Source organism: Silene latifolia, chromosome X (genome assembly GCF_048544455.1).
Source record: "Silene latifolia isolate original U9 population chromosome X, ASM4854445v1, whole genome shotgun sequence".
In the NCBI taxonomy this organism is placed as follows: Eukaryota; Viridiplantae; Streptophyta; class Magnoliopsida; order Caryophyllales; family Caryophyllaceae; genus Silene; species Silene latifolia.
In genome coordinates, this window is record NC_133537.1 from 94,668,973 (window position 1) to 94,680,835 (window position 11,863).

Here is an 11,863-nt window from a genome sequence, read left to right on the forward strand (position 1 = left end):
CAAATGAGGGGAACAAACAACTGGAGCGACTTCTTCAAGTCGAGTGGGGCTAAGTCCGGTGGCAAGCTCTTTGCCATGGGCAAGGAGGCGACTAAGAATGACGCTCATGTGGTGTGGTACATTTCCTGTTAACTCTAAACCCACCTTTGTGTTATTTGATTCCGGAGCTACACATTCCTTTATATCTGCGGAACATGCCAGAGTCTTAAACCTTAAGTCATATGATAGAATTGTTGATTCGGTAGTTGTACCTTCGGGGGAGTCGGTGTCTTGTGATAGAGTCTACACTGGGGTACCAATCCAGATCGGAGAGGTTGTGTTTCACTGTGACCTTATAGAGTTTCCCTTGGAGGGTTTTGAGGTGATTCTGGGGATGGACTGGTTAGGGAAATACAAGGCTTTTATCGACTGCTATCAGAAGAAAATCTCATTGAGGGGACCTAAGGGAACTAGGGTGTCTAATAAGGGGTATGTGGTCAAGCCAAGAGTCAAATTCATATCTGTTAACACCCTAAAGTCGAGTCTGAGGAAAGGGGATCAGTTGATCTTATGTCAGATGTGGGATAGTGAGTCGGAGACCCCTAAGGTGTCTGAGATTCCAGTGGTGAGGGAGTTCGAGAGAGTATTCCCGGAGGACATTCCAGGTTTGCCACCAAAAAGAGAAGTGGACTTTTCCATTGATCTGAAGCCGGGCACAGGACCGATTTCTAAACCACCTTACCGTATGGGACCAAAGGAGATGGAGGAATTGAAGAAGCAGTTGGATGAGCTAGCAGAGAAAGGTTACATACGGCCTAGTGTTTCACCTTGGGGAGCACCAGTGTTGTTTGTCAAGAAGAAAGATAGAAGCTTGAGACTTTGCGTGGATTACCGTGAGTTGAACAATGTGACCATCAAGAACCGTTATCCTTTGCCAAGGATCGATGATTTGTTCGATCAATTAAGTGGAGCCGGAGTTTTCTCTAAGATCGATCTGAGGTCGGGTTATCACCAGTTGAGGATTAAGAACGAAGATATACCTAAGACCGCTTTCAGAACAAGGTATGGGCACTATGAGTTCGTGGTCATGCCATTCGGGTTGACTAATACGCCAACAGTGTTCATGGACTTGATGAATCGAGTGTTCAGTCCTTACCTGGACAAGTTCGTGGTTGTGTTCATCGATGATATCCTGGTGTACTCCAAGAATGAGGAGGAACATGAGGAACATTTGAGGTTAGTTTTGAAAACCTTGGAGGAGAACCAGTTATATGCCAAGCTGAGCAAGTGCGAGTTCTGGTTGAAGAAAGTTGCCTTCTGGGGCATGTGATTTCCAAGGAAGGGGTGTCGGTTGATCCTAGTAAAATTGAGGCAGTGACAAGATGGCAAGAGTTCTAAGAATGTGGGTCAGATCCGAAGCTTCTTGGGGCTAGCAGGTTATTATCGAAGATTTGTCAAGGACTTCTCAAAGATCGCAAAGCCATTGACGTCATTAATGCGGAAGGAGAACAGGTTTGTTTGGGATGAGAGTTGTGAGGAGGCGTTTCTAACCCTCAAAGAACGTCTCACTACAGCTCCTATCCTTGCACTACCAGATGGGAATGATAATTTCGAGGTGTACACTGATGCTTCCAAGAAGGGTCTGGGGTGCGTATTGATGCAGAACGGGAAGGTAATCGCTTACGCTTCTCGACAATTGAAGACCTATGAGGAGAATTACCCTACTCATGATCTAGAGTTGGGGGCAGTGGTGTTTGCGCTCAAATTATGGCGACATTATCTTTATGGAGCTACCTTCAAAGTGTTTTCCGATCACAAGAGCTTAAAATACATCTACACACAAAAGGAGTTGAACATGAGACAGAGGAGATGGATCGAATTGATTGGCGACTATGACATGGAGATACTTTATCATGAGGGGAAAGCGAATGTCGTAGCTGATGCTTTGAGCAGAAATCCATCCATGCTTTGAGCGAGGCGTGAGATCTAGGGTGAGGATGCATGATGAGCTGCGGGAGATGGGAATCCACATGATCCGGAAAGGAGAGACTCTTGGGGACTTGACCGTTGAGCCGGAGTTATATGAGGAGATCGAGAGAGTTACTGGGAAGCCGATGCTAGAATTCGGAAGTGGCGCAAAGACAGAGAACAGAGCGAGAATGCGGGGTTGATTCCAAGTTTGTTATCCATGCGATGGTAGTCGAGGTTTGGGGACGGTGGTGTGTTCCGGATAATGAGGAGTCTGAAGAGGAAGATTCTTGCGAGGCACATGCTACACCATACTCGGTTCATCCTGGGGAGATAAGTTGTACAAGGACCTCAAGAAGACTTTTTGGTGGCCGAATATGAAGAGGGAAGTTCTTTGAGTTCGTAGCTCGATGCTTGACGTGCCAGAGAGTGAAGGGTGAACATAAGAGACCGCAAGGGAAGGTTCAACCATTAGATGTGCCGGAGTGGAAGTGGGAGAACATTTCTATGGATTTCATTGTGGGGTTTCCTCGAACTCAGAAAGGTAACAATATGATTTGGGTTATCGTGGATAGGCTAACCAAGTCGGCTCACTTTATCCCCATGAAGGATACTTGGAGTAAAGCTGAGTTGGCCAAGGCTTATGTTCAGTATGTGGTGAAGCTACATGGTGTACCCAAGGACATCATTTCCGATAGAGACTCCAGGTTTCTATCCAAATTCGCAGAGTTGCGATCACTAATGGGTACTCGTTAAAGATGAGCACCGCTTTTCATCCGACTACGGATGGTCGACAGAGAGGACTATTCGGACACTCGAGGACATGTTGAGGGCTTGTGTTTTGGAGTTCGGTGGGTCTTGGGAGGATAGACTGGGGTTGATTGAGTTTTCATACAACAACAGTTACCACGCTAGTATTGGGATGGCTCCATTTGAGGCTCTATATGGCAGGAAGTGTAGGAGTCCTGTGTGTTGGGATGATCGAGCTGATGCGGTAGTTTTGGGACCAGAGATGATTCAGGAGATGGTTGAGCAGGTGTAGATCATTCGACAGAAGATGAGGGCTGCCCAGGACCGGCAGAAGAGTTATGCTGACGCTAGGAGAAGCGACATTTCCTTCCAGGTGGGAGAGAAAGTACTTCTTAGAGTGTCTCCGATGAAGGGAGTGATGAGATTCGGGAAACGGGGAAAGTTGAGCCAGAAGTTTATTGGGCCATATGAGATCTTGGATAGAGTTGGAGAGGTGGCATATCGGCTAGCTCTACCACCAGGTTTAGCCAGGGTACATAATGTCTTCCATGTTTCTCAGTTGAGGAGATATTTGAGTGACCCTTCGCACATTTTGAGCCATGATGTGGTCGAGGTGGACGAGCAGTTGACCTACATAGAGACACCTAAAGAGATTTTGGACAGGAAAGTTAGAAAGACCAGCACGGAGAGGCGCTTTAGTGAAGGTGTTGTGGACTAATCATAAGGCGAGAGGAGGCTACGGGAAACCGAGGCCGCAATGAGAGAGAGTTATCCACATCTGTTCACTTGAGGTAAGTTACGGGACGTAACTTTCTTTTTAGGAGGGTAGAATGTAACATTTCGTGTTTATGTAGTCTAGTTGTGTGTTTGACTGTGTTAGTTATACGAGATGTCTTTTATATTCGGATGACATGTTTGGTATGGGAGCGAACTTCGGGACGAAGTTCTTTTTAAGGGGGGAAGACTTTAATACCCCGTATTTTATTATCGATTGAGCGAGATATATTATTATTTAATGGTAAAAGCGTAAAGGTAATTGATTGATTCATATTGTAAGATGAGTCGGGTTTATAGTTTTAGGTGGCATTTTGGGTCAAGGTGTTATAACCCATTTACCCACTTACCCATTTACCTTTTTACCTCACCAAAACCCTAAAACGAAACCCTAATCCAACCTTAAAACCCAATCCCCCTTCCTACCGTCATTTTTTCACATCACCATCATCAACCCTTTTTCTTTCACGCCTCAAGCATCATTTACAACCAACGAGCGCACGCCGGTGAGTGTGGAGGGAGTAGGGTCTGCCGTGAGTCTAGGGAGGCCGTTGCTGGTGGACGAGGGTGGTTGTACTGGCCGGAATAGCACAGATCGACGACCGTCATAGGTAAGGTTCTCTGTTTTTCATTTTGTCACGGTAGTTTGATCTGAGTTGTGCGTCGTCTAGGGACTGTTGTATTAGTTGTCGGGGTGTGGGTTGTGTTGCTGGTGGTGAGTCGAGTCGTGTGGTGGTGGGTTGAGTGGTTGTCGTCGCTGTTGGTGGTTGCAGTGGTGGTGATTAGGTGTTGGGTTTGTTATGGGGTTTTTCGTTGCATTTCAGACATAGGGTAATGGGGTGGCACCACCGTGGACTCGGGGGAGGTCGAATCGGTGGTGCCACGTGTGTCAGGGTCGCCCTTCGACGGTGGTGTCAAGGGTGGTGGTTGGTAAGGAGGAGGGGTTGTGTCGTGGTGGCAGGCGAGTTGAAAAGGGGGCTTGTTGTGGCGTTTGTGGCGGCAGGGACGCAAGCAGGGGGTGTTGGTGGTGGTGGTTCTGACCACCGGCGTGAGTCGACCACGTTGGTGGTGGTGGGAGGTGACCAGGCCAGACCTGGTGTCAGGCCTGGTGGTCGGCGGTGAGGGTTGGTGGTTGTTGGAGTGAGTTGTGACGGGTTGAAAGGGGGGTGTTTGTGTGTCAGGTTGAGTGTTGTTTTTGGGTAATATTTGTTACGGTTTTTATTTTAATAAGTCGGGAATATGTATATTTCTATTATTTACATTATTAGCTTTAGTTATTAAGTTAATATTAAGTAGCGGTGACGGAATAATATATTTAAGTTTTTGAGTCGGGATTTTATTTCGGGAAGGTTACTATTTTTAGTAACCTGCTATTTTTGGTAATTGCTATTTTGGAAACTTCCCATTTTAGGAAACTTTCTATTTTGGGTAACTTATATTTTTAGTAACTTCTAAATTGGGAAAGTTTCTACTTATAGTAACTCTTGCGTATGGGAACGGGAATAGTTAATTGAATTAATTATGTTATGTATATGTTTAGGTGGCGAGTTTCGGGTGGAGTACTTCTGATCTGCAGTTAGCTTATTACCGCTATTTGAGGTAGGGGAATACACTGGACTTGATATAGTACTATGTGACTGGATTGACTGAATCGGTGATTTACATGTTATAACATGATTGTCTGATTTAATTCCGTTAAGCATTATCGTTGAACTGTTTTAATATATTGTTGCATCGGAGTTGGTGGAGGTGGAGGTGAGTATGGTGTGGTGATAAGGCCCAGGCGGGTTCTGCAGGACTTGCCCTGGTGTCCTCGGTGAAAGCGGCAGATCGGCTACGGTCGATATTTATAGTCTACCGGGGATCGGTATGGCTGGGTTGTCCGGGTTATGAGTTGTGATGGCGGTGGTGGTGATGGAGGAGCATGTGTTTTATGTTGCTGTATTATTGTATTACCTACTCAGCTTCGCGGCTGACCCTGTGTATTCGTGTGTACGCTTTGTGATGATCCAATTATTGGGGAGCAGATTGATGGTATTTCGTAGACCGATGGGAGCTGGCCGGGAAGGAGCTTGGATAGTCGACTTAGTGCCTAGCCCACCTTAGTCTTATTAGTAGTTTTATCAGACTTTATCTTTTGGTCGTATTTTGGAGACTTTGTTTTAATTCCAGTTGTAATCTCTCTATCAACTTTTTAATAAAGTACTGTGTTTCTTTCCTTTGTTATCTACTGCCTCGGGTTTCCGAGATGGTAACACCGTCATTTATCTGAGGAGTCCTAGTTCAGGCCCTTAAATAAATGGGGGTGTTACAATGTTTATTTCTTTCCTCGGTATATATTATTCTAGTTGTTTTATGTCTTGTTCTCGTCTTTTTGATGATGTCAAGAGGGGGAAGAAATGACCGTGACTTAAGTATTTACCTAAGCTTGCTCCTTGTCAGAACCTTTTATCTCTTAAGGTCTTTAGATGCAATAACTTTGAATATAACTATCTTGTTCTTGCGTTTGACTGACTATAACATTTGTAGTATTATGTGGAGGGGAAACTTGCACTTGGTCACAAATCGTAAGAGACTTGTCATCATCAAAAAAGGGGAATTTGTTGGACCATATAAGTATATGTTATGTTTTGATAATGACAAGTATACTGTGTAATATGTATATATATGTTGGTCGTAATCGTTTGTTTAGTCTTGGTAAGATTGTATAAGGATTACAATATAAGCACGAAATTTGATAGTATTTATGGTTATAACATTGAAGATTTGTGAAGCATCATTAAAGTAATGTTATAGCTGCTTGACTATAACATTGAAGATTCTTAAAAACATTGTTGACTACAATGATCACTCAAGCAAAATGCATGATCAAGTCTTTAAGAAGCTCAAGATGAAGAGCTTATGATCAAAATGAAGAGATGATCCATATACTGAAGATCTCTAGGAAGAGTAGCTAGTATAGGACATTGTTCATTGAAGGTATTTATAGAAGTAATGTTGGGAAGGTAAAGTTATAGCTATTTTAAGTATAACTTTACTTACCAAGCTTATGGTTATATTCATTTGACCTATAACTTTAGGCTGCAATATGAAGTCACGATTTTAGGTTTTTAAAATCGTTTTTTAAAGGAAAATCCTTTAATATATTTTTTGAAAATATGTGTATGTATTTTAGAAAGGAGATAGGGGTTTTTGCTCAAATAAATTTATAGATATCCTATTGATTAGTAAAACAACTTATGAGTTGTCATACTATCTAGGGTTCTAAAATTTGTGTAAGAACTAAACCCTAATTCACGCATTGACATTTTATCTAGGGTTTCGAAATAAGACGGTGGGCTTATGAGCCGTTGTCCACTTCGCACTAACTCTTTGTACAATTAATCTATTAGGTTAAATCTAAAATAAGGTGTTTTAATATACTCTCCCATATTAACAGTTTATATATTTACCTTATTTACCTATGATAAGATATTAATTCAGTTAAGGTAAGGTAAGAGAAGATAAGATAAGATTTGTTTCTTGTGAAACAATCTATTAGGGGCACATGTCACTTCTAGGGTTTCGCAAAACCCTAGCTCTCCTCTCTACTATATATATACAAGTACTTCAATATTTATATAGGACTTTTTGCAATTATAAAGATCCTTTGCAAAAATCGAGTAAACATTTTATCGAGTAATTAATTTCTTTTTGCAATTCGAAAATCCTTACAAAAAGTCATGCTTCATATTGTTATTTACTTTCATAGATTACGTTATTGGATAATAGTACTTTACATTGTTTCTTACTCGTTCAATTGTGTGAACAAATAAGAAGAACAATCTAGTGCTTTCTTATTAACGTAAGTTAGACAAAACCGAGTATTTAACGGTACTCAATTAAGTTACAACTAGAGTTAGTTGTACGAGTGGGTTAGTAATTTTGTAATCCGTAGAAAGGTATTAAAATTATTAATCGAGAATAGTCGACGTAGGTTTCGACTTGTGAAACTGAACCATTTCTAAATCACGCATGTCATTCATTTTCTTTCATTCGTTTCCTTACGTTTTAAATTTGCTTAGTTAATTAGTTAAAGGTCAACTAATAAACATTAAATTATTAATTATTAATTCATGCTCATACGGACATTCGAAAAAGTGGGCTAAAGTTTTTATACTCAATTCAACCCTCCCCCCCCCCCTTGAGTATTTCGGATCGATAGACTCTTCAACGTATATGTGTATGTGCTACCTGTTGCCTGTTTTCTACACTGACATTGCAGGTACAAATACCAAAGCAAGTGAGGAGCCGTCCGTCGCTGCACTTCTCCAAAACACAACACAAAAAAGCCAAGTACAAAAAAACTACAAACCAAAAACACACAAAATGTCATATATACAAAACCGTCTCATGCAAAATACATCAATACACATTTGATACAAACGACTGACCACACAAACAGGGTCTGGTTTAAATACTTATCATAAAGACATTGGCCTAAAACAATGAACTGGGCGCTATCCACCACTACCCCCAACACACTCCCCGAGGTACCGACCGGCCCAGACTCAGCTAAACACTCCAAGGTCTTCAAGACCTCCTCCTCCAAGGCCTCAGTCTCGGACCCAGCGGGCCTAGCAGACACCGAACACTCACCTGAAACCTAAAACAAAACCAACGTCAGTCAAAATTTCGGCATTACGACGGCACAAAACAGACAAAATCGTAAAAACAAAAATCACCTGCAAACACAAAACAAAAACAAAACAGCAAGGGCACCCCCCCCTGCCCCCCACAATCCCATCCAGCACAATATTTCACAAAAACTCACAAAAAAGACGAGTCGCCCTTCTTTTCAAGAAAAAGACGAGTCAAAAAAATAGCAAAAAAAAAAAACACAAAAACAACCAAACACCCTCGGGCTAACACAAGGTCTTCCAGAAAAAAAAAACAACAAACAATATCCGCCCATCCCGACTAGCCATTTTACAAAGCTCAAAAGGCAATTTTACGCAGAATTAAACGCAAATAGGTAAAAAATTCAAATTACGGCCACAACAATGCAACGTGACTCAATCACGCCCCAGGACGACCACAACAATTCAAATATCTGCCCGTCTCGGTGAAGCTCTATTCTAAGCAATATGGCTCATTTCGAGCACAAACAGGCGCTTATTTCGTCAGCATAAGACTGCCTGATAAAGACAAAATATGAAATTTCGCCCCTAGCATGCACACAACGAAGGTTTAACATAGCAAAGACGGCCTTCTCCGACTATAAAGCAACCTAGTGGGGCACACGACTCAAGCAAATAAGCACAACATTGCGAAATAAAATGGGTTTTACATCTTATTCGCGTTTTTCGCACCTAGGGAGCGGGAACGGGGATAAAAATGCAATCTAAAGGCACCTCTATACTCCTAAAGAGGTTTCTAACCTAATGCAAGCATCAATTCCACTCGAAAATGGGCAGATGAAAAATGCCCAAATCGATTTCAAATGAATTAGGGTTTCGTCCCAATTCAAACAACAAAAATGCAAACAAAACCAAGTGGAATCAAGAGGGTTTACATACGTTAAGATGACATGATGGTAATAGAACGAATCCAACTGATTTTTAAGATCAACAATGGCGATTTTTAAGAGCTTTTTGTTTGATTTTGTCGAAAAAATGGGGAATGAGGAGCAACGGACTATCACGTCTGTTTTGAAGAAAATAGGGGGAGCTTCTTGTATCGCCAAAGGGCTCGCGCCTCTTTGGTGTACTGTCTTTTCTGGCAAGTTTTGGGCTTTGGCCCAAAACGCACGTCCAAATACCAACACAAAAACATTCAATGCAAATAGCAAAATTCAAACTCACTATTCTCAGCACAAATTTCAAATGATGGAATTAAAAACCGTTATTTTCAAACACAAATAACAAATAGCGAAAGTAAAAATTGCTATTATCACAACAAAAAATTCCAAACAAAAAATAGCAAATGGCGAAATTCAAATTCACTATTTTCACAAAATCCCAAATGACGGAAATAAAAGCCGTTATTTCGAACAAACAAATAGCAATTGACGAAATTCAAATTCGTTATTTTCACAAAATTTCAAATAACGGAATTAAAAACCGTTATTTATTTCAAGAAAAAATAGCAAATAGTGAAATTTTAAACTCGCTATTCCTCACAAAATTCCAGGATAACGGAATTAAAAATCGTTATTTTCGAACAAAAATAACAAATACCAAAATTTCAAACTTGCTATTTCTCACAAAATTCCTGGATAACGGAATTAAAAACCGTTATTTTCTGCCTTTCGAAACTGCAGGTTGCGAAATTCAAACTCGCCATTCTCGCCAAAACTCCAAACGACGGCAATAAAAACCATTACTTCTTTTCAAAATTCAAAATTACAAATTGCAGTAATAGAAGCCACCATCCACAAGAGCCAGGCCCAAGTTAAAAAAGGCCTATCTCTTCCAAGCACCACAAACATCCCTTATAGACGCCAAAAAATTACGCAGCAAAACCCCTAAAAACCTCCGCACGGAGTCACCCTTCAGCAAACTGGCAAAACTACCTCCATAAGCTGCAACGACTGGGCGTCAAACAAAGTGAAATCTAGCACATTCCACCCCCAGCAACATCGACATCGCTCCCATTGGGTCGATTGAAAAGATAACCTCTTGAAGTAGGCCCGATAATTCAGGCTATTTCCCGCAGTCGATCGTTCGACCATTAATGGTTGGCGAGTCTCTATGCACCAACAACAAGCAACCTCTTGAAATAAGCCCGATAATTTAGGCTATTTCCCGCAGTCGACCATTCGACCATCAACGGCTGGCGAGCCTCTACCGAATATCAACGCGGTTGGCGAGCCTCCACGCACCCGCTACGCGGCGGGCGAGCCATTACGCGCCTTACAATATCAACGCGGCTGGCAAGCCTCTACGCAATATTAACCCGACTGGCGAGCAGGGGCGAAGCCAGTATTCAAAATAAGGGGTAGCGAAAAAATATATATCATAATCGGGAAAAAAAATACCACGACCTAATAAATATAAGTCATAAATATCAAATTACAAACTTAGCGCAAAAATATTATTCTAATCGTAACCGGCGAATTCTCATATTTTGAAAATGGTTTACGAGTTTTTCGTTAGTAATCTTGCGAAATGGATCTCTCTCCATAAAATATTATTCTAATAGTTATTTTCTTTTTTAAAAGCAAGACAAAGAAAAATCACTAGTCCTAATCTCCTATACACTATAGTCTTATAGTACGTGTTCATTGTCCCTTCAATTCTAATGCAATGCTCCTGTACCATTAGTTTCTTTTTTAATTGATTACCCATGTGCCAAACTACCATGCCCCACAATAAATCAAATAATACTACTCTAATCTACCTGCAACTTGAGTCTTACAAATCTACAATTTTGATTTTTCTTATTCAAATATATCTTCTTCATAATATCTTCATCTTTCAATTGATTCAATAATTACTACCCTCCACAACCCCTAAAATCGAAACTCATCATCTTTCAATTTACAATCACCGAAATCAAAACTTTCCACAACCCCCAAAATCCCAAACTAATACTACTCCAATCAAAAATCACAAATCAAAACATTAATCCCTAAAATCGGAACTTGAGTATTAAACATCTATTATGACTTGATTCAATAATTACTACTTCTAATCACAAATCACCAACATTAATTTAATTTTAGAACAAACAGTTCATAATTACCTCAAACAAAAGAAGCTTCGTCGACCGTCTTAATGGCAGATTTTCAGTTGAAATAGCGACGTTCGATCTGACGGCGGGATCGGGATTCCGGGAGGAAAAAACTGAAGATTCCGGAGCAATCAAAGTAACTTTTTAATAGGAATTAGAATATGGGTTAATTTTTTTGAGTATAAATTTAGTAAGTTGCCTTTTTTTTATAGGAATTTAGAATATTTTTTCCTATATTGTTAAGGTTATTAAGGAATACAACGATTTGTATGGAGTATAACTTCCCATTTTAATAATTAATAGTATAATTATATCATCTAATTAACTTGATTGGGTTGCAAATTATTTGTTTCTCAATTTTTTTTCAATGGGGTTGCAATTGCTACCTGTTGCTACCAGCTACCTTCGCCTCTGCTGGCGAGCCTCTACGCGCCTTATAACATCAACATGGCTAGCGAGCCTCTACGCGGGAACATGAAGCAATCCAAGGACATATCCCGAAGATGCCTCAGGTATGACTACTTCCTATGGCTGACGAGCCTTTATACGAAGTCTAACGGATTTTAAACGACCCGCACTGGAAGTCGACAAACTCTAAACTGTTCTCGATGGCAAATCCTTGACTCGAATCCCCGAGTCGCCTCGACGTGGCCCTTCCTGACGGCAGGTCCTTGGCCTA